This window comes from Mesoplodon mirus (genome assembly GCF_964341445.2).
Source record: "Mesoplodon mirus genome assembly, chromosome: 9".
Taxonomy (NCBI): domain Eukaryota; kingdom Metazoa; phylum Chordata; class Mammalia; order Artiodactyla; family Ziphiidae; genus Mesoplodon; species Mesoplodon mirus.
Window position 1 is genome coordinate 21,535,974 of NC_138985.1, and position 24,506 is coordinate 21,560,479.

Sequence of the window (24,506 nt, forward strand, 5' to 3'; positions counted from 1 at the left end):
GAAGATCCTGGATTATTTGCGTGGTCCCAGTGTAATCACAGGCATAGAAAATGGAAGGGGAAGACAGAATCAGAACCAGAGAGATGGCCTCATGAGAGACTCAATCGTCCATCACTGGCTTTGAAGATGGAGGAAGGGGCCATGGGCTAAGGAATACAGGTGGCCCCTAGAAACGGAAAACAAATTCTCTCCTAGAGCCTCCACAAGGGACATAGCCCTGCTAACACCCCGATTTCAGCTCAGCGAGACCCATTTCAGACTTCTGACCTTTAGATAATACATCTATATTGTTTTAAGCCACTAAGTCTGTAGCTATTGGTTACAGAAAACCAACACAGGAGAAAAATCTGAAAGTCTTAGGCAAGGCAGACACCCCCCTCCCCAGTCAGGCCTATTACTTCTGATTGTTCACCACTAGTCTTGATTTGCTTGTTTCTGCTACATTTGTGACCCCTGCTTGAGCCACTCTCATCATTCAAGTTACTAATTGAAGAGCAAGAACGCATGGCTGGATATTAGAAGATTGTGGCCCGCAATTCTTCCAATCACCAGCAAAAGAACTGTGGACTGGTTGGTCGACCTCATTTGGTCCCCCTTTCCTTGTCAACAGGATCAAGGGGTGATACTAGACTCTCTCCAAGGACTCGTGCTCTAGTGGACCACGGTTCTATCACTGATTAGTGACGGTTCACTACCCTATCACCAGCATGTAATTTGGGTTTCGATGATGCAGTGACTACTGCTGTCCTGGTGACTGGGATACGAGTGGTTCCCAGCATCTTCTCTGGCCACTCTGGGTGGTGGCAGTCACAGACATTCACTGAGTGCCTGCCCCAGCAGCACCCGCACAGCCTAGGAAGAACAAGGACTCAGACTCCAATCCCTGAACTTGTTGTATGGATGTAGTGACCTAAGAGGCCAATGACCAGATCTAAATTCTCTGTAGCACCAGAGGCATTACATTGGTTAAAGGCAATTAAATAACTGAGCAATCTATCATTAACAAATTCTGTTTGTTGTTCTATACACAGCCAAGGAATGGAAGTTCTTCCACTGTCTGCCCCTTGGCTTTCCTATCTCCCCTATTTCCTGACATCCCAAGGTATGGATATTGATCCTATACCTTGGTCTTTACTGCTTTTTGATCCTATACTTGTCATTATTGCTTCTCTTCCTTCCTAGTAGAAATAGCAGTATGTATTAGATGAGCAATGGTTTTTTTTTTTCTCCACTGGGCTTAGACCAGGGAAGGAAGGTTGAGAGAGAGACACAGAACACAGAATACTCTAGGTGGTGGGAAATGTGGGTAAGAATGCCCCCAACCTCAGTTCAAAGCATCGACTTGACATTTTCCCACTTGGTGGGAATTTCTACCTTAGGTGGCTTGATCAGCTGTGCTGGGGGTGGGGCTTGATTGTCTTGCTAAGTAAGAGTCTTTCCCAGTTAAGGTTTTTAAAATTTTTTTATTTTTTTAACAGCCTTGATTTTTTGATAGGTAAAATCCTATCTTATAAAAAGGAAAAATGTCCCTTACTGTCATTTACAGGCAGTAAAATGAGTTAGATTCTAGTTCAGTGGCCATCACCCCTTCAGGATGCAGCTCCCCAGCCCATTCTGAAGGGCTACCAGATTTCCTGCCAAGGGTAGATTGTGAAGTTTTGTAAATTCCAGGTTTCTAGAGGTACAACTCACAGCGTCCATGGAAAAGACAATCTCATCTTCTTACCCTGTGACCCTACATGCTTATATACTGAGAAGGAAATCTACAGAGAGAAAATCTGCAGGAGAGAAAAGGAGTTCATAGCCCCAAACATTTTCCATCACCGCTGCAGTAGGGGGTGACCCTCCTGTCTGTGAACAGACTGTAAAATAGACATCACTGGCTTTACGGTTTCTGATTTGAATTCATTTCTGACTGAAGCCCACATTCCACTATACCAGGAGGAACTGTAACCTTAGGGCTCCTTCTCTAACCTGTGATGTGCCTTCATTCTGGATTCCAGCAAAATCTAGAGTGGGAGTGAGACACCTACTGTCCAGGTCCACCTGGGGCCATGGTCTGGTGGTCTCTGCTGCTTGTGTCCCACACTTGTGGCACAGAATTTTTTGACAAGGGTGCCCGTGGCCCTTTTGCCTAAATACACCCCTCTGGAGTCCTGCTGCTCCCAAGGTATTTCCCAGGGCTTTGTTCCTGCAGTGCCTGGACCCACCGTCCTCTCTCCTCTCCCTCCTAATCCGGAGAGAGTAGCCTTTCTCCAGTGTGACAGTGAAGCTCTAAGCTAACCGACCCCTTCAAGATATCCTCTTCCTATCAGCAAATCCTCTTCTGCCTCTTAACTCTTCTCAGACCCCCCAGAATCAGAGCTCTGGCAAACAAAAGCTAGAAAGACTTCAAAGTTACTTTCACTTTCCAGCCTGCCTTATACCTCCTGAGATAAGGACCATGGAATAGACTCTCAGTTTGTATGAAGGAAGGAGAAAAATACACGGAGGGAAAAAAAAGCCAAATACCATAAAACAGTATCTAGCCACAGTAGGCACTCTTTATAAGTAGTAACCCCAGAAAAGTTTGCCAACTCTCACCTCTTGAAAGGTGAGTGTGCTGTGAACACACCTTCCCAGAGCTTCATTGCTTTCCCAGCACCAAGAACACAAAAGAGGGACTCAGTACGTGTTTCTCCTTTCTTCTCTCCTACTGGCGTTATAACTCAAAAGATTGAATTTAAAAGTTTTCTGTTCAAAGAACTAAATTTCTCCTCTCCTGTTTCTTACTGTTTTACTGTGTAACAAAACACCCCTCACCTTTGTCAAGTTTCGTAATTCTATACACTACGTCAAGAATTCATCTCCTGACTTCCGGGTAAGATGGCGGAAGAGTAAGACGCGGAGATCACCTTCCTCCCCACGGATACGCCAGAAATACAGCTACATGTGGAACAACTCCTACAGAACACCTACTGAACGCTGGCAGAAGACCCCAGACCTCCCAAAAGGCAAGAAACTCACCACATACCTGGGTAGGGCAAAGCGGAGAGATCCCCACACAGAGGATCGGTGCCGAGCGGCACTCACCAGCCCGAGAGGCTTGTCTGCTCGCCCGCCGGGACGCGCAGCGCTGGAAGCTGAAGCTCGGGCTTCAGTCAGAGCGCAGGGAGAGGACTGGGGCTGGCGGCGAGAACTCAGCCTGAAGGGGGCTAATGTGCCACAGCTAGCCGGCAGGGAGTCCGGGAAAACTCTGGAGCTGCCGAAGAGGCAAGAGACTTTTTCTTCCCTCTTGGTTTCCTGGTGCGCGAGGAGAGGGGATTAAGAGCGCTGCTTAAAGGGGCTCCACAGACGGGCGCGAGTCGCGACTGAAAGCGCGGAGCCCAGTGACAGGCGTGGGACGCTGGGGCTGCTGCTGCCGCCGCCAAGAAGCCTGTGTGCGAGCGCAGGTCACTGCCCACACCGCCCTTCCGGGAGCCTGTGCAGCCCGCCACTGCCGGGGTCCCGGGATCCAGGGGCGGCTTCCCTGGGAGAACGCACGGTGCGCCTCGGGCTGCTGCAACGTCACGCCGACCTCTGCCGCTGCAGGCTCGCCCCGCACTCCGTGCCCCTCCCTCCCGCCCGGCCTGAGTGAGCCAGAGTCCCCGAAGAGGCTGCTCCTTTAACCCTGTCCTGTCTGAGCGAAGAACAGACGCCCTCCGGCGACCTACACGCAGAGGCGGGGCCAAATCCAAAGCTGAGACCCAGGAGCTGTGAGAACAAAGAAGACAAAGGGAAACCTCTCCCAGCAGCCTCAGAAGCAGCGGATTAAAGCTCCACAATCAACTTGATGTACCCTGCATCTGTGGAATACATGAATAGACAACACATCATCCCAAATTGAGGAGCCAGGAGTCAGTGCTGTGCCTCTGAGGTGGGAGAGCCAACTTCAGGACACTGGTCCACAAGAGACCTCCCAGCTCCACATAATATCAAACGGCAAAAATCTTCCAGAGATCTCCATCTCAACACCAGCACCCAGCTTCACTCAACGACCAGCAAGCTACAGTGCTGGACACCCTAAGCCAAACAACTAGCAAGACAGGAACACAACACCACCCATTAGCAGAGAGGTGGCCTAAAATCATAAAAAGTCCGCAGACACCCCAAAACACACCACCAGACGTGGACCTGCCCACCAGAAAGACAAGATCCAGCCTCATCCACCAGAACACAGGCACTAGTCCCCTCCTCCAGGAAGCCTACACAACCCACTAAACCAACCTTAGCCACTGGGGACAGACACCAAAAACAACGGGAACTACGAACCTGCAGCCTGCAAAAAGGAGACCCCAAACACAGTAACATAAGCAAAATGAGAAGACAGAAAAACACACAGCAGGAGAAGGAGCAAGATAAAAACCCACCAGATCTAATAAATGAAGAGGTAATAGGCAGTTTACCTGAAAAAGAATTCAGAATAATGATGGTAAAGATGATCCAAGATTCTATTTCCAAGATCTAAAATCTTGGAAATAGAATAGACAAAATGCAAGAAACAGTTAACAAGGACCTAGAAGAACTAAAGATGAATCAAGCATCGATTAAAAACACAATTCATGAAATAAAAAATACTCTAGACGGGATCAATAGCAGAATAACTGAGGCAGAAGAACGGATAAGTGAGGTGGAAGATAAAATAGTGGAAATAACTGCTGCAGAGCAAAATAAAGAAAAAAGAATGAAAAGAACAGAGGACAGTCTCAGAGACCTCTGGGACAACATTAAACGCACCAACATTCGAATTATAGGGGTTCCAGAAGAAGAAGAGAAAAAGAAAGGGACTGAGAAAATATTTGAAGAGATTATAGTTGAAAACTTCCCTAATATGGGAAAGGAAATAGTTAATCAAGTCCAGGAGGCACAGAGAGTCCCATACAGAATAAATCCAAGGAGAAATACGCCAAGACACATATTAATCAAACTGTCAAAAATTAAACACAAAGAAATCATATTAAAAGCAGCAAGGCAAAAACAACAAATAACACACAAGGGAATCCCCATCAGGATAACAGCTGATCTCTCAGCAGAAACTCTACAAGCCAGAAGGGAGTGGCAGGACATAATTAAAGTGATGAAGGAGAAAAACCTGCAACCAAGATTACTCTACCCAGCAAGGATCTCATTCAGATTTGATGGAGAAATTAAAACGGTTACAGACAAGCAAAAGCTGAGAGAGTTCAGCACCACCAAACCAGCTTTACAACAAATGCTAAAGGAACTTCTCTAGGCAAGAAACACAACAGAAGGAAGAGACCTACTATAACAAACCCAAAACAATTAAGAAAATGGGAATAGGAACATACATATCGATAATTACCTTAAATGTAAATGGACTAAATGCTCCCACCAAAAGACACAGATTGGCTGAATGGATACAAAAACAAGACCCATATATATGCTGTCTACAAGAGACCCACTTCAGACCTAGAGACACATACAGACTGAAAGTAAGGGGATGGAAAAAGATATTCCATGCAAATGGAAACCAAAAGAAAGCTGGAGTAGCAATTCTCATATCAGACAAAACAGACTTTAAAATAAAGACTACTAGAAGAGACAAAGAAGGACACTACATAATGATCAAGGGATCGATCCAAGAAGAAGATATAACAATTGTAAATGTTTATGCACCCAACATAGGAGCACCTCAATACATAAGGCAAATACTAACAGCCATAAAAGGAGAAATCGACAGTAACACAATCATAGTAGGGGACTTTAACACCCCACTTTCACCAATGGACAGACCATCCAAAATGAAAATAAATAAGGAAACACAAGCTTTAAATGATACATTAAACAAGATGGACTTAATTGATATTTATAGGACATTCCATCCAAAAACAACAGAATACACATTTTTCTCAAGTGCTCATGGAACATTCTCCAGGATAGATCATATCTTGGGTCACAAATCAAGCCTTGGTAAATTTAAGAAAATTGAAATTGTATCAACTATCTTTTCCGACCACAATGCTATGAGACTAGGTATCAATTACAGGAAAAGATCTGTAAAAAATACAAACACATGGAGGCTAAACAATACACTACTTAATAACGAAGTGATCACTGAAGAAATCAAAGAGGAAATTAAAAAATACCTAGAAACAAATGACAATGGAGACACGATGACCCAAAACCTATGGGATGCAGCAAAAGCAGTTCTAAGAGGGAAGTTTATAGCAATACAATCCCACCTTAAGAAACAGGAAACATCTCGAATAAACAACCTAACCTTGCACCTAAAGCAATTAGAGAAAGAAGAACAAAAACACCCCAAAGTTAGCAGAAGGAAAGAAATCATAAATATCAGATCAGAAATAAATGAAAAAGAAATGAAGGAAATGATAGCAAAGATCAATAAAACTAAAAGCTGGTTCTTTGAGAAGATAAACAAAATTGATAAACCATTAGCCAGACTCATCAAGATAAAAAGGGAGAAGACTCAAATCAATAGAATTAGAAATGAAAAAGGAGAAGTAACAACTGACATGGCAGAAATACAAAAGATCATGAGAGATTACTATAAGCAACTCTATGCCAATAAAATGGACAACCTGGAAGAAATGGACAAATTCTTAGAAATGCACAACCTGCCAAGACTGAATCAGGAAGAAATAGAAAATATGAACAGACCAATCACAAGCACTGAAATTGAAACTGTGATAAAAAATCTTCCAACAAACAAAAGCCCAGGACCAGATGGCTTCACAGGCGAATTCTATCAAGCATTTAGAGAAGAGCTAACACCTATCCTTCTGAAACTCTTCCAAAATATAGCAGAGGGAGGAACACTCCCAAACTCATTCTACGAGGCCACCATCACCTTGATACCAAAACCAGACAAGGATGTCACAAAGAAAGAAAACTACAGGCCAATATCACTGATGAACATAGATGCAAAAATCCTCAACAAAATACTAGCAAACAGAATCCAACAGCACATTAAAAGGATCATACACCATGATCAAGTGGGGTTTATGCTAGGAATGCAAGGATTCTTCAATATACGCAAATCAATCAACGTGATACACCATATTAACAAATTGAAGGAGAAAAACCATATGATCATCTCAATAGATGCAGAGAAAGCTTTCGACAAAATTCAACACCCATTTATGATAAAAACCCTGCAGAAAGTAGGCATAGAGGGAACTTTCCTCAACATAATAAAGGCCATATATGACAAACCCACAGCCAGCATCGTCCTCAATGGTGGAAAACTGAAACCATTTCCACTAAGATCAGGAACAAGACAAGGTTGCCCACTCTCACCACTCTTATTCAACATAGTTTTGGAAGTTTTAGCCACAGCAATCAGAGAAGAAAAGGAAATAAAAGGAATCCAAATTGGAAAAGAAGAAGTAAAGCTGTCACTGTTTGCAGATGACATGATACTATACATAGAGAATCCTAAAGATGCTACCAGAAAACTACTAGAGCTAATCAATGAATTTGGTAAAGTTGCAGGATACAAAATTAATGCACAGAAATCTCTGGCATTCCTATATACTAATGATGAAAAATCTGAAAGTGAAATCAAGGAAACACTCCCATTTACCATTGCAACAAAAAGAATAAAATATCTAGGAATAAACCTACCTAAGGAGACAAAAGACCTGTATGCAGAAAATTATAAGACACTGATGAAAGAAATTAAAGATGATACAAATAGATGGAGAGATGTACCATGTTCTTGGATTGGAAGAATCAACGTTGTGAAAATGACTCTACTACCCAAAGCAATCTACAGATTTAATGCAATCCCTATCAAACTACCACTGGCATTTTTCACAGAACTAGAACAAAAAATTTCACAATTTGTATGGAAACACAAAAGACCCCGAATAGCCAAAGCAATCTTGAGAACGAAAAATGGAGCTGGAGGAATCAGGCTCCCTGACTTCAGACTATACTACAAAGCTACAGTAATCAAGACAGTATGGTACTGGCACAAAAACAGAAAGATAGATCAATGGAACAGGATAGAAAGCCCAGAGATAAACCCACGCACATTTGGTCACCTTATGTTTGATAAAGGAGGCAGGAATGTACAGTGGAGAAAGGACAGTCTCTTCAATAAGTGGTGCTGGGAAAACTGGACAGGGACATGTAAAAGTATGAGATTAGATCACTCCCTAACACCATACACAAAAATAAGCTCAAAATGGATTAAAGACCTAAATGTAAGGCCAGACACTATCAAACTCTTAGAGGAAAACATAGGCAGAACACTCTATGACATAAATCACAGCAAGATCCTGTTGGACCCACCTCCTAGAGAAATGGAAATAAAGACAAAAATAAACACATGGGACCTAATGAAACTTCAAAGCTTTTGCACAGCAAAGGAAACCATAAACAAGACCAAAAGACAACCCTCAGAATGGGAGAAAATATTTGCAAATGAAGCAACTGACAAAGGATTAATCTCCAAAATTTATAAGCAGCTCATGCAGCTCAATAACAAAAAAACAAACAACCCAATCCAAAAATGGGCAGAAGACCTAAATAGACATTTCTCCACAGAAGATATACAGACTGCCAACAAACACATGAAAAGATGCTCAACATCTTTACTCATTAGAGAAATGCAAATCAAAACTACAATGAGATATCATCTCACACCAGTCAGAATGGCCATCATCAAAAAATCTAGAAATAATAAATGCTGGAGAGGGTGTGGAAAAAAGGGACCACTCTTGCACTGCTGGTGGGAATGTGAATTGGTACAGCCACTATGGAGAACGGTATGGAGGTTCCTTAAAAAACTACAAATAGAACTACCATATGACCCAGCAATCCCACTACTGGGCATATACCCTGAGAAAACCATAATTCAAAAAGAGACATGTACCAAAATGTTCATAGCAGCCTTATTTCCAATAGCCCGGAGATGGAAACAACCTAAGTGTCCATCATCGGATGAATGGATAAAGAAGATGTGGCACATATATACAATGGAATATTACTCAGCCATAAAAAGAAATGAAATTGAGCTATTTGTAATGAGGTGGATAGACCTAGAGTCTGTCATACAGAGTGAAGTAAGTCAGAAAGAGAAAGATAAATACTGTATGCTAACACATATATATGGAATTTAAGAAAAAAAAATGTCATGAAGAACATAGGGGTAAGACAGGAATAAAGACACAGACCTACTAGAGAATGGACTTGAGGATATGGGGAGGGGGAAGGGTAAGCTGTGACAAAGTGAAAGAGCGGCATGGACATATATACACTACCAAACGTAAGGTAGATAGCTAGTGGGAAGCAGCCGCATAGCACAGGGAGATCAGCTCGGTGCTTTGTGACCGCCTAGAGGGGTGGGATAGGGAGGTTGGGAGGGAGATGCAAAAGGGAGGGGATATGGAAACATATGTATATGTATAACTGATTAAATTTGTTATAAAGCAACAACAACAAAAAAAAAAGTAGTGAGAAGTAAGAAACCTTGAAGTTAGCACTATTTTTCCGTATTGTAAAACTGAAAAAAAAAAAATTGTTAAGGAAGAAAGTACGTCTTAGAAATTGAATTCAATTAGGTGTGTGAATGATATAATGCTGTTAACAATACATAAAAAAGGGCTCAGTTAATATGACAAGTTCTATTACATTAAAGCTGCTTTTGAAAATTCTGCTACAGTGTTCAAGTCCCATAAATTAACAAGTGCCTTCCTTGTCTGGTAAGTTATTTGTTAATATTTTGCTATCTATCATTAAGGACTGACTGATTATGCAGCTTTATTTAAATTTTAATAAAATGCAAAGATTATTGAAAATAAATATAATCATGTACTGTGAAAAGCTGTATTGAATACTTCAGAAAAACAACACAAGGAAATTAATTTCACTGTACTGGATTCTGTGTGCCTAGAGGTATCAGATTGCAAGGTCGTAGATGATTTCAGTTCAAGTAGGATTATTGTGAAGCTAAATGACTACAGTTGGTAACTTGACTGTCTCTTCCCCTTGCTAATTACCTATTACCTATGAACTGATTTTAATCATATGGCCTCCATGAACTCCTGAAGATCAATTATTCAATAAAAATAGTTTGCCCTAAATAGTAACCATGATTCGCAAGTAAATGACTTTTTGACCCCAAATATAGATATGAAAGGCCGTCTAAAAAAGTTCATTTGGCTCAATCCACTTTTGTCTTAAACTATTAACAGCATAAATAAATAACATTATTTAGTTGCCAAAAAAAAAAAAAAAGAATTCATCTCCTTTGCTTTGAGCTAAAAATATCTCTTCATCACGTTCAATTTTTTTCCATTTTAATAATGCTCTTATTTAACCCAGTATATTAAAATTTATCATTTCAACATGTAATCAATATAAAATTATTAAAGAGATTTTACCTTTTTCTTGGTATTATGTCTTTGTAATCCTGTGTGCATTCTAACTTATGACACTTCTCCATCTGGACTAGCTACTGGTAGTTAGTGGCTATTTCAAATGTTAAAAAACAAAAACGAAACCAATGACAGCCCGAGAAATTGATCTGGGTTACGTTGCTTAACCTAATGTACTAAGTACAGTGCTCAGAATGTAAGCACAATGGCTCAGAAATAGAATTAATAAGCTACTGGGGACAGACACATCAGTGAGATATCTGTTACAGAAACAGTAAGATGGAGGAGGGATACAGTAAGTAAAAATAAGAATTTTTAACTGAAAGACCTCCATTTGTAATTTACATAGAGATTTCAGAGTATCATGTAGAAGGTGTCAGGGAATTCAGAGTTCAGTCAGAGAGAAGGTTCAAACTCTGAAGTGCTTTGCACAGAAAGACAAATGGATGGTTTCAACACTACAGTCAGTTGTTTGGACTTTGAAATGGATTTTCGTAAAAACATTATCAACTACAGTTTGTTTCCCAGGCGAGCCCAGAGATAATATGATTAAAATAAAGCAGGAAAACATCAAAACTTCTCATTTCTCTATAGGGCTTTTTTTTTTTTTTTTTTTGCGGTTCGCGGGCCTCTCACTGTCGTGGCCTCTCCCGTTGCGGAGCACAGGTTCCGGACGCGCAGGCTCAGCAGCCATGGCTCACGGGCCCAGCCGCTCCGCGGCATGTGGGATCCTCCCAGACCAGGGCACGAACCCGTGTCCCCTGCATTAGCAGGCGGACTCTCAACCACTGCGCCACCAGGGAAACCCCCAACACTTGTTTTTTTGTTGATAGCCATTTGGACAGGTGTGAGATGATTGCTCATTGTGGTTTTAATTTGCATCTCCCTGATGCAAAAGAGCATTTTGAAGCACACAGAAATACAAAAAGTTACTTCCTCATCATGGCTACCTGGTTTGCACACCTGGTTTAGTCTCTTTGGGTCTTGGTTTCCTTATTTCTAAAATGAAAGTGTTGGACTATGTATTAGTCAGGGTTCTCCAGAGAAACAACCAGTAGATTATCGATCTATAAAAATTCAGGAAGTTATGTATTATAATATATTGGTTCATGTGATTAAGGATGCTGAGAGGTCCCATGATCTGCCATCTGCAAGTTGGAGAATGAGGAGAGTGGTGGTGTAGTTCAGAGGCTTGAGAGCCAGAGAGCCAATGGTGTAGATTCCAGTGTGAGTCTAAAGGCCTGAGAACCAGGAGTGCTGACGGCAGGAAAAGATTGATGTTGATGTCCCAGCTCATGCAGTCAGGCAGAGAACAAGTTCCACCTTCCTCTGCCTTTTTGTTCTATTCAGACCCTTGACAGATTGGATGATGGCCCCTCCCACCTCCAACACTGGGGAGGGCAATTTACATTACTCAGCCCAGCTAACTCAGTCAAAAGCTAATCTCTCCAGAAACACCCTCTGCAGATGCACTAAGAAATAATGTTTAATCATATATCTAGTCATCTCATGACTTGGTCAAGTTGACACATAAAATTAACCATCACAGACCAGAAGTAAGATGCACTGCATTCTAGTTCTAAATGTTTGGGGATTCATGAAATCATTATACTGTATACTCAGGTTAGAGCCTAGTAATCACTCTAACCTGAAGTGCCTCATAGTCAGTGTGGAGAACTTTATAACCCTGCATCCCTTCCCTATAATCACTTCTCTTCCCTTCATCTATTCAGTCATCTAACTATTCAGTTATCTTATAAGTATTGAGTACCTGCTGTGTGCCAGACACTACGCTAGGCACTGGGGATACAGCAACAGACTGATTGACGAGGGGATTACATTCTAGAGGATGCTTACTGAGCACTTATTAGAGGCCTGCTGGGCCCGGCACAGAGCCCCTTCCCTATGGTAGCTTACATAATTTTCACAACAATCCTGTGAAGAAGGAACAGTCTTATACAGGCCAGGAAAACAGGTCACAGAACCACTAAGTGATGAAGCAGGGATGTGAAACCATATAGCTTGACTCCAGATGTCCTGCATTTATTATCTTTGCCAAAGATCCCGAAAGGTGGCCAGCAGACAAAACTCAGTTTACATTTGGATTTGCTTTGACTCTCACTGATACTTCAAAAAAAATGAAATTAGTATTTCCTGAACTCTGTAGTTGGCCTCAGTCTCTAGTATTTCCTATTCTTTTGTACCCAGCCTGCTTTTTTCACTCACCTACCTGGTCCCGGGAGACACTGTGATTTTGATTTCTGCGTACGTCTGTCCTGCCACCTCTATGGGGGTAATTCTTCACATTCTCCTTATTTCTCAGCTCTATTAGCGATCCCTTGGGTAACCTCTTTAGCACAAACACGTCTCTGCCTTTTATTCCTGTGTTCTTTCCCATTTCTCTTTGATTACCTGTCAAATTACCTCAGTTTCTTTAAAAATTGTCCTTTTTTCTTCTGTTTTGAGCCCTATTCCATTGGCTATGATTGTGGCTGATAACCCCTCAGGTTATTGGCAATAATGCTACAGCATTAAGAACAAAGAAGGAAGTAAAAATGGATGTAATAAAAGCCAATTCCCTGAATGTCTCAAGCCTCTGAAAGTCCAATATTTTTTCAGATCTCAAAGCTAAACAAACATGAATGAAGCTGACCACTTGCTTAGGTTTTCTTCTCTATTAAAATGGCATGAAGGGGCTTCCCTGGTGGCGCAGTGGTTGAGAGTCCGCCTGCCGATGCAGGGGACATGAGTTCATGCCCCGGTCTGGGAAGATCCCACGTGCCGCGGAGCGGCTGGGCCCGTGAGCCATGGCCACTGAGCCTGCACGTCCGGAGACTGTGCTCCGCAATGGGAGAGGCCACAACAGTGAGAGGCCCGCATACCACAAAAACAAAACAAAACAAGAAAAGAAACATAATGGGGGGCTTCCCTGGTGGTGCAGTGGTTGAGAGTCCGCCTGCTGATGCAGGGGACACGGGTTCGTGCCCCGGTCCGGGAAGATCCCACGTGCCGCAGAGCGGCTGGGCCCGTGAGCCATGGCCGCTGAGCCTGCGCATCCAAAGACTGTGCTCCGCAACGGGAGAGGCCACAACAGTGAGAGGCCCGCATACCACAAAAAAAAAAAAACAACAAACAAAAAAAAGTGTTCGCAAGAATGTGGGGGAAAAGGGTACGCTTGTGCACTGTTGGTGGTAATGTAAATTGGTGCAGCCACTATGGAAAACGGTATGGAGGTTCCTCAAAAAATAAACAGAACTACCATATGATCCAGCAGTCCACATCTGGGCATTTATCTCAAGCAAGGGAAAACTAACTCAACAAGATATGCAGCCCCATATTCACTGAAACATTATTTACGATAGCCAAGGTATGGAAACCACTGACATGTTCATCAGTAGGTGAATAAAGAAATCTGGCAGATTATATATATATATATATATATGTGTATATATATACACACACACATATATATATATACACACACACACACACACAAAATGGAATATTATTCAGCCATAAAGAGAAGGAAATCATACCATGTGCAACAACACGGATGGACTTTGAGGGCATTACGCTAAGTGAAGTCAGATGAGACAAATACCCTATGATCTCTCTTATATGCGATCTAAAAAAAACAAACATAAAACAGAAACCCAACCTCAAGATCATAGATATGGAGAAGAGACTGGTGGTTGCCAGAGGTTGGGGGGAGGCGGTAATGCATGAAGGGAGTCAAAAGGTAAAAATAAAGAAAAAAAACTTGAGTATGATTAATCCAGAGACTATCAGGTCCTGGAAAATTTGATTTATGGAGATAAGACTCATGGTAGTTCAGGGTCTACTGGAAGTTAAGAGTAAGTACTGGTACAGTGTAATAATCATTTTTTTCAGAGCCACTGACAAACGTTCTGTGATCTGATATGATCCTTCCATCAAGAAATACATATAGCATATTTTTATCTGGCCTAACAAATGTTATCGACAAATTTGTGTATTCTTTGAGCATTTCCCCCAAGATCACAGTTGCCAGGGCTTTTTTTGCATGATTAGTGATTTCACTTGGCAATTGTTTTCCATTATATTGCACTGTGTTGTCAGTTAACTTGGGGGAAAAAAATGCTCTTACAGGAACTTGGCCTCTGAACAACATAAGCAACACGGACCAGATTTACCCTCCCACCTGATAAAACTAAAAAAGTAAAGTATGTATCACAGTGGTTTCCAAGACTTGGACATCAGGCAAGTAAGCACAGTGACCTAAAGAGGCTGGGGAGGAGGGGTATAAGGGGAGCCCTACAACTGTCCGGGCTTACTGCCTTGAGTTTAAGGCCATGGTACAGGGAGAGGGAACCCAGACAGAGCCCAGTAGACTCCCTGGGTGGAGAAAACAGAGCTGAGTCTGGGGAGACCAAGGCAGCTCAACTTTGCTGGATAGAGTGCTGGAGAGGAGAATGTTCCATGAGAGAGGGCTGCAGAGGGTCCTCCTCATGTATTCAGCACACTACTCACATGCATGTGATGAAATTGTTGGAAGCTGAGAAAAGAACCACCTGAAAGAATTAGAGTAGTATTCCTACAAGCCAGACTGGAAGAGAATCTCAAAATTCATGGGGCCCTAGGTAGAGTACTGAAAAAGTTTGCCTCAATAATAATAAATAATTGACTCTAGACAAAACACTGCTTTGGTCTTGCCTAAAAATGCTTAAGAGCCATGGATGGACCTTGAGGGCATTATGATAAATGAAATAAGACAGAGAAAGACAAATAACACATGATATCAGTTTAAAGAAATATTCCACATATAAGTCAAACATATAAGGAACAGTAGACAAGTGGCTGGCAGGGAGTGGAGTGAGAGAGGTAAAGGAAATAGAGGTTGGTAAAAGGATACAAATTTTCAGCTGTAAGCTGAGTACGTCTTACAGATCTGAAGTAAAGCATGGTGACTATTTGGCTGATTATATGAGGTAATAAATGTGTCAACTAGACGGTAGGAATTCTTTCACAATGTATATGTTTATCAAATCACCACAAGATACACTTTAAATATATTACAGTTTCATTTGTCAATTATATCTCAAAGCTGAAAAGAAAGAAGAAAGGAGAAAGAAAGAAAGAAAGAAAGAAGGACAAAGAAGGACAAAGAAAGAGAAAGAAAGGAAAGAAAAGCTTAAGAGTAAAATGTGAAAGGCTAAAATTGTCTCCCAATAACTTTGATCCCAGAACAAAACATCAAGAATATTTATAGAGGGACTTCCCTGGTGGTCCCGTGGTAAAGAATCCACCTTCCAGGGCTTCACCTGGTGGTGTAGTGGTTAAGAATCCGCCTGCCAATGCAGGGGACAAGGGTTCGAGCCCTGGTCCGGGAAGATCCCACATGCCGCGGACCAACAAAGCAGGTGCACCACAACTACTGAGCCTGTGCTCTAGAGCCACGAGCCACAACTACTGAGCCTGCGTGCCGCAACTACTGAAGCTTGTGCACCTAGAGCCCGTGCTCTGCAACAAGAGGCGACCGCAATGAGAAGCCCGCTCACCACGACGAAGAGTAGCCCCCGCTCGCCACAACTAGAGAAAGCCCACACACAACAATGAAGACCCAATGCAGCCAAAAATAAATAAATAAAATAAATTAAAAAAAAAAAAAAAGAATCCACCTTCCAGTGCAGGGGACGCGGGTTAGATCCCTGGTCAAGGAACTAAGATCCCGCATGCCGCACAGGAAGCCAAAACAAACAAAAACAACTGAAAAATGGATCACAGACCTAAACGTAAAATGCCAAACTGTAAAACTCCTAGAACATAGAATAAAACCTAGATGATCTTGGGTATGGCAATGAATTTTTAGATACAACACCAAAGACACAATCCATGAAAAACAGATAATCAGATCTACACAAAGGAATAAAGAGCACCAAAAATGGGTTGAATTCCTTCTCTGTAACTTGGGTTTAGCATTTGTGGATTTGAAGTTTGTCATTCCTTATTTCCAGAACATGTATGTTTGTATAGGTTGTACATTATACAATTATATGATTCCAGACTTCAAAGACTCTTATGGGGGTAATCCCAAGGAAACTCCCTGGGAAGTTTGGACAGTGTAGAAGGCGGTCTTCTTTGATTTGTTGTTCTAGTAGGAGTAGTGTATTGACTGAACGAACATATAAACTTAGGTATCGAGACAGAGATAGGCTTGATTAGGTTTGGGAGGATTTATTTCACTCAAAAAAATATAAGCCTGACCAGCCATTGGATCAAGTCAACATATTTAAGTGTTTGTTACACTCAGGGCACCACGCCCAGTATTTTAAGTGCTGTCATTCTTTATTCACTAAAACGTAGCATATGGGCAACCCAAAACCCATGCACTTCAGTTTCTTCATCTCTCAAATAGAGATAATGTTGCCTATTATACAGGGTTGTAACCAGAACAAGCTAGTACACAGAAAACCCTGGGCACATTTCCTGACACAGAGTAGGTATTTCACAAGAAAGTGCTCTTTCTAATACCAGCCCACTGGTCTACCACTCAGACTCTTCTCCAGGGAAATGGTGGTAGAAGGGGAGACAGATCAGTCTAGAATATTGCTATCAAAGTGTTGTGCCAAGACCCCCAGCATTACCACCTGGAAGCTTTATAGAGATGCAGAATTTCAAAACTCAACCCAGATCTACTGAATCAGAATCAGGTTATTTGTATACACACTCATGTTTGACCACTCTTCTAGAAAATTGCCTTATCCAGCACCTACCTTTCCAGCCCAGCATCTCTAGAGCTCCAAAGTTAACTCTACCCAGATAATTTGCCATCCTCCTTTCACCCTACCTTCTCAGATTTCATGTTCCTTCCCAGTCATTTTCTCCAGCAGACAAGAGTAGCAAACATGTGCTCAGACAAGCCTCAGTACTTATGTCTAACTCCTGTATCTTTAAAACCTGTCGGGAAAGGATCAAGTGTGATGTATCTGATTTTCATGTGCTTGAGGGCTTCCTTGCTTGTTTTTCCAGTAAGTCACCAGGCCCAGTTCTCTGTATTTATGTAACCAAAGAAACTACAACGATGGTTCATTATCAAGGAAACAGATAGTGTGAGATGGGAAACCATGGACCACATGATAAATACTTCCAACCTATAAAGAAAAGTATCTAATTAACAAAAGCTTTGTACATAAGACTGCATTACTAGTTCTTAAAATCTCCACGATACTGGATTTAACCTCCATCTATAGAGTCTGAGGACACCAGCTCCAAGCAGGTCCCACTATGAACAGAAAGTATTCACCTGTGGCTATTTATTAGAAGGGGGAGAGCTTCTGGTTCAAACAGAGAGTCTGCATTTAAAAATTGCAATTACATGAACTAGAAATCTAACTACACAATAAGTGTGATGAGTGCCCCAAGGGGCAACCTATCCAGGAGGTATGGCCTGGTCATGTTGTTACAATAGCACAAGAGTCTGAGGGCTCCCTGGAAGAGAAGAAGGTAAAGAATTTGGGAAAGGACTCTTGGGCCAATAAGGAGTCTTGAAAAACAGAGTGACAAAGGACACTCCAGCCATGGAGAGATCTCAGCCTGAGGCTGATGTCTGTCTTCATCCTGGGTCACCAAATGCTTGTTAAGAAGAGTTACTTTGGGGAGTGGCATTGTTAAGACTCTCTCAAATGTCCTCCCATCCTCAGAGGAGCTTCCCCTAATCCTCCCCCCACCCCTGCCCCCATATCTGAGAGAGAAAGGGAGTATCAAAGTACTGATGGATTTAAAGACTTGAAACATCAGGGCTGCTGTAAAAACACTCCCAAGACAAGCCTATCCTGGATTGGAACCTTCTAACTCTGATCAGAGTGGATCTTCCATCACCCGAGGGTGAACAGCCACAGGAGCTCTGAGAGCAGCCCAGACAGAGGTGCCTGATGGTTTGGTCTCAACTGCAATTTGGGGACAGTATGTGGTCTAGACTGAGAAAATTACCAGGGGCCACGAGGACTGTCAGGAAAGCAAGCATACGTGTAGGAGCACTGAGAATGTTGTCCCTTATCTGCTTCCAGGGAGGAACCTCCCATGGCATTTTTGTTTCTAGACAAAATTATTCTAGGTTGCTACCATGTTTCTCTGACTAGACTATGGCTCCATCAGTAGTTGGACTGAGTCTGAGTCTTACTCATTTTGCATCCCTACCCCCTAGCAAAGAACCTAGAACTTTATAAAGTTTAGTTAAATGAATAGTGTGGTTCAGGGGCAAAGGCTACTTTAATTACTATTTCCACTGGTACACAGACCCCCTGACGATCATCACCTGGCTGGTGTGGTCTGAAGTAAGAGATTAGAAACCGTGACTAAATGATTACAGTGCTTTGGTTGAAAACCTGAGAACTAAAGCTATAATCCCCTAATTCTCAACTAAGAAATTCCAACTACTCTACTGACATGGTCTAAATGTTCACATTCCTCCCAAATTCATGTTGAGATCTAACCCCCAAGGTGATGGTATTAGGAGGCAGGGCTTTTACAAGTTAATTAGGATTAGGAGGGCTCTGCCTTCATGACGGAAGTTAGTGTCCTTACAAAAGACGCCAGAGAGCCCCCCTGCCCTCTTCCATCAAGTGAGGTCACAGTGAAAAGACTCATCTATGAACCAGGAAGTGGACTCTCACCCAACACTGAATCTGCTGGTGCATTGATCTTGGACTTCTAGTCTCCAGAACTGCGATAAATTTGTTTACTAGCCATCCAGTCTATGGTATTCTGTTACAGCAGCCCAAATGGACTAAGACAATCCATGAGGAAAGTGATCTGCCTTCTTGGGAGTGCCCTGTTTAGCTGTGCTAATCAAAGAGTTTTTATGCAAAAAAAAACCCACCAAAAACTCAGAGTGTCTTAGATTACAAAACCAGCTACAATTCTTAACCCCTCCCTGAAACTGTAACTGTTGCAATGTGACCCTGTGGCCCCTCCCATCAAGAAGTGGAGTCTACTTCCCCCGCCCCTTGACTCTGGACTGGCCTTGGCACTTGATTTGGCACAGAATGCAATGGAAGTGATGGTGTGCTGGTTCTGAGCTCAGCCCTCTAGAGACTTTGCACATTTCCACACTCTTTCAGAATGCTGCCACCACTATGTAAACAAACCCAGGCTAGCCTGTTAAATAATGAAAGACACGTGGCCTGGTCACACATTGACTCAGCTGACAGCCAGCCAACTGCCAGATGTGTGAGGCCATCCTAGACCAGCAGCTCCAGAAATAGCTAACTGATACATGTAGAATGTTTAAAAACAGTTTCACTGTCACTAACTCTGCTAGTTACAATCTACCTTCAATCAGACCAGAATATCGATTATTTTAGAAGGGTCAAAGGGGAAAATAATCAAGTCCTCATATTTTTCCTTGACACAGACCTCGGGGATGAGTTCAAAAGTATCAATCCACTTGAAAATTTGATTGATTCTTTTCCACATTTACTAGCAATCGGAAGCAATTGATAATAGTTGCATATTCAGAGACCTTACTAACCTGAGCTGCTTTATATGGAACAGAGTACGCATGGTTGCAAGGCTCATTTACAAAAGCAACTTAATCCAGGTGCTGACTGATTACCAAAATGGCAGAGTCAAGAGTGTCACAATTAAGAGTTATGATAGGGAATTCCTTGGTGGTCCAGTGGTTAGGACTCTGCACTTCCACTTCAGGGGGCACAGTTCGATCCCTGGTCAGGGAAGTAAGATCCTGCATGCGGCACAGCCAAAAATAAATAAATAAATTTGTTTTTTAAAAGTTGTGATAAATGTTTGTCAGAATTAGGTTCAGCTCTGAGCAACATAAATCCCCAAATGATAATAGGTTAAACTGGATTGCAGTTTCCCTTACACAAACACCTAGGAAAGAAGATCAGGATTTCACAGGGCTGGGGGCCCAGGCTTCTATCTTGTTGCACTGCCATTGATGGTCTTGACTCCAAGATGGCAGCCCGTGCATTCCAAGCAAGAAGATAAAGAGAGGGGGATAAAAGGGAAAAGGCAGAGTAGGAGGATGCAGAACCTGCCTACCCCCATGAGCACATCAAAAATACATCTACATATGGAACAATCCTGAAAACTCACTAGAGACTGGCAGAAAGACTCCTGTGCAAGCAAGGCTGCAAGAAAGAACCACATGGAATCAGGTAAGAGGGAAGAGAAGAGAAGCCGTCAGGTTCGGACCTGTGTCCCTGGGAGGGGACTCAGAGGGAAAAGATCCTCCCTGGGGAGGGAACAGTTCAAGCCGCCTATTGGGTGGTCCAGCTGTGGGGTCTGACACAGGGAAGATGAGCCCCTTGGCTAGTTGGAGGGTCAGTGGAATGAACAGGAGAGCTGTGGGAAGCCTGGACCCCACTCACGAGGGGCATGCAGATACTTACTTGCTCCCAAAGAAGGGTGGACTGAAAACTGCACAGCCACCCTGGCATGCACCTCAGCCTGAGCAGAGCAAACACACCAGCTCGGCTTGCTTCAGGACACAGCACACACTGGAGCATGAGTTGCCACGGCTGAGGAGAAAACTCATCTGGGAGACACAGGGGTGGCTCAAACCAGAAGCAGCTTCTGAGTCAGGCAGAGGCATCTATTCCTGGCACTTACACAGGCAACATATGAGAGGCCCCAACCTTGGTCTGAGGCTTGACCACCAGAGCCCGCAGCCCTACCCATGCCGAGATCCCACACAGGCCCTGCCTCCCCTGCAGCACAGCTCCACACCAGGGTGAGGGCAGCAGAGGCCAAGGGGAGAGCTCAGCTGTGAGGGACAAAGGAGGCTCAGACCTGGGGCAGTGTCTAAACAGAGTGGGAGCAGTCATTATGGGTGCTGATACATGCAGCCCATCAGAAGTGGGCTAGGGCTCTGACCCCAGCTGGACCACTACAGACCAACCTCAACCAGCCCCTCGTGCTGTAGCACTGCTCCCTTCTGGGATGAGGGTGCCAGTGCTGGGAGAGGAGAGTGCCTACACTTAAAGGGAATGGAGCTCCAGCAACTTGGGACCCAACACTGCCCCCAGTAGTGTGGTGAAGGCCACTGAGCACAGTGGAGGCCCTGGCTCACACCTGGCTCCAGCCCTAGGCCCTCCAACCCCAACTCTGACCAAGGTGATAGCTGCCAGCAAACCCCGTGTAAAGACGTGACCTGTGTTCATGTCAAATCCAGCTCTCCTACCAAAGGAGATGGCGCATGCAGTCTGCATGGGGATGTTCCCACATAAGGGCACCCGTTCAAGACCACAAGAGCTAACTCTTTCATTCATCTCTCAGAGATAGAAAGTTAAGCAAAATAAGAGGATTTTGTTTCAAATGAAAGAACAACAACAACAAAAAACCCTGAGAAAAACAATTAATGAAACAATTTACCAAAGAATTCAAAGCATTAGTAGTAAGAATGCTGAGTTAAGGAATAGAATAGATTAACACAGTGAGAAAATTAACAAGGAACTAGAATATATAAAAAAGAACCAGTTAGAATGGAATCATATTGATACAATAACTGAAATGAAAAATACACTAGAAAGAATAGACTAGGTGATACAGAAGAAAGCATTAAGTGATCTGGAAGATAGAATAATGGGAATTGCCCAATCAGAAGAGTAAAAACAAAAAAATTGAGAACAGTTTAAAGGATCTCTGGGACACCAAGTGTACCAACATCTGCATTATAGGGGTCCCAGAAGGGGAAGAGGAAGGAGGTCAAAAATGTAATCGATGAAATTATGGCTGAAAACTTCCCAAACCTGGAAAAGAAAACAGATACCCAGGTACAGAAAGCACAGAGGGTCCCAAACAAGATGAACCCAGAGAGACCCACACCAAGACATATCATAATTAAAATGGCAAACATTAAACAGAATTCAAAAGGCAGCAAGAGGAAAAGAGTCACACACAAGGGAATGCCCGTAAGGCTATGAGCAGCTTCCTCTGCAGAAACTTTGCAGGATGGAAGGGACTGGCATGTTAGACTCAAAGTGCTTAGAAGGAAAACCCTGCACCTAGGACACTCTACCCAGCAAGATTATCATTTAAAATTGATGGAGAGAGAAAAAACCTCACAGACAAGCCAAAAAAAAAAAAAAAAAAAAGTCATCAGTAGTAAACCTACCCTAAAAAAAAAAAAAAAAAAAAGGTTAAAGGGTTTTCTTTAAGTGGAAAAGAAAGGCTGTAAAAGAACTAAGAATCTACAGGAAAGGAAAAAAAATCCCACTAGTAAAGACAAATACATAGTAAATGCTGAGGATCCAACACTTATATACACTAGTACGAAATTAAAAAAACAAAAAAACTGTACAATCAACTATAACTATAATAATCAGTAAATGGATCAACATGAAAATGTAAAATATGACATCAAAAACAAAATGTGGGGGAGGGGAATAAAAAAGATGTAGATCTTTTAGAGTGTTTAAACTTAAAGGACTCCCTGTTGAAAACAAATACATCTAGTTATGGGTCAATATATATGTAACTCGTGGTAACCACAAATCAAAAACCTAAATAAAAATGAGAGAAAGGAACACAAGCATACCACTAAAGAAAGAAAGAAAGAAAAAAGAAACCCACAAGGCAAAAACCACAAGGAGAACACAGGAGAACTGTTAAACTAGAAAACAAGTAATAAAATGGTAATAAGTACATACCTACCAATAATTATTTTAAATGTCAATGGACTAAATGCTCCACTCAGAAGGACATACGGTGGCTAACTGGATAAAAAGAAGACCCACCTACCCATGCTGCTTACAACAGGCACACTTCAGAGCTCAAGACACACAGACTGAAAGTGACGGGACAGAAAAAGGTGTTTCATGAAAATGGAAACAAGAAAGCTGGAGTAGCAATACTCATGTCAGAAAAACTGAACTTCAAAACAAAGTCTGTAACAATAGACAAAGAAGGGCATTATATAATGATAAAGGGATCCATACAAGAAGACATTATACTCATTAACATATATGTATCCAATACAGCAGCACCAAATATATAAAGCAAATATTAAGAAATTAACAGTAATACAGTAATAGCAGGGGACTTTCACACCCCACTTACATCAATGCAGTGATCATCCAGACAGAAAATCAGTAAGGCAACCGGTGGTCTTAAGTGACAGAGCAGGTGGACTTAGGTATCTATAGGACATTCCATCAAAAACAAACAAACAAACAAAACCGAGCAGAATACAGTCTTTTCAAGAACACAGGGAGTGTTCTCCACAAGAGATCACATGCTATGCCACAAAACAAGTCTCAACAAATTTAAGAGGATAGAAATATCATGCATTTTTTTCTGAGTATGATGGTATGAAACTAGAAATTGCAGACAGAAAAATGGGAAAAACACACATGGAGACTAAGCAATATGCTACTAAAAAACCAATAGGTCAATGAAGAAATCAAAGAGGAAATCAGAAATATCTCAAGTCAAATGAAAGTGGAAACAACTTACCAAAAACTATGGGATGCAGCAAAAGAAGTTCTAAGAGGGTAGTTTATAGCAATACAAGCCTACCTCAAGAAACCAAAAAAATCTCAAACAACCTAACTTACCATCTAAAAGGAATTAGAAAAAGAACAAAGAAAGCCCAAAGTCAACAGAAGGAAATGAAGATCAGAGAGGAAATAAAACAGACACCCCCCAAAAAAGTTAACGATCCATGAAACCAAGAGCTGGGTTTTTTTAGTATTAAAAAAATAGACAAGCCTTTAGCCAGTTTTGTCAAGAAGAGAGAGGACCTGAATAAAACAAAGAAGAAATGGAGGAGAACAACTAATACTACAGAGACACAAAGAATCATATTACTATGGCCTAATAGTTATACACCAACAAAGTGGACAACCTAGAAGATGTGGCCAAGTTTCTAGAAATTTACAACTTGCCAAGACAGAATCAGGAAGAAATAAACAGTCTGAACACACCAATAACTAGTAGTGAAATTGAATTTGTAATAAAAAACTTGCAGAGAAAAGTCCAGGACCAGACGGCTTCACAGGAGAATTCTACCTAACATATAAAGAGTTAATACCTATCCTTCTCAAACTATTCCAAAAAATTGAGGAGGGAACACTCCCAAATTCATTCCACAAGGCCACCATTACCCTGACACCAAAAACA

At 42.1% G+C, this 24,506-nt stretch overlaps 1 long non-coding RNA gene across 1 annotated transcript in view; it reads right to left on the reverse strand.

The window, feature by feature from the left end:
* LOC309810126 overlaps positions 1 to 10,442 on the reverse strand; it is a 250,433-nt gene extending 239,991 nt beyond the window's left edge. Inside the window, exon 1 of the long non-coding RNA XR_014294947.1 lies at positions 10,392 to 10,442. This is a non-coding gene — a long non-coding RNA (uncharacterized lncRNA). The remainder of the gene's footprint in view (positions 1 to 10,391) is intronic.
* Between the last annotated feature and the right edge of the window lie 14,064 nt (positions 10,443 to 24,506).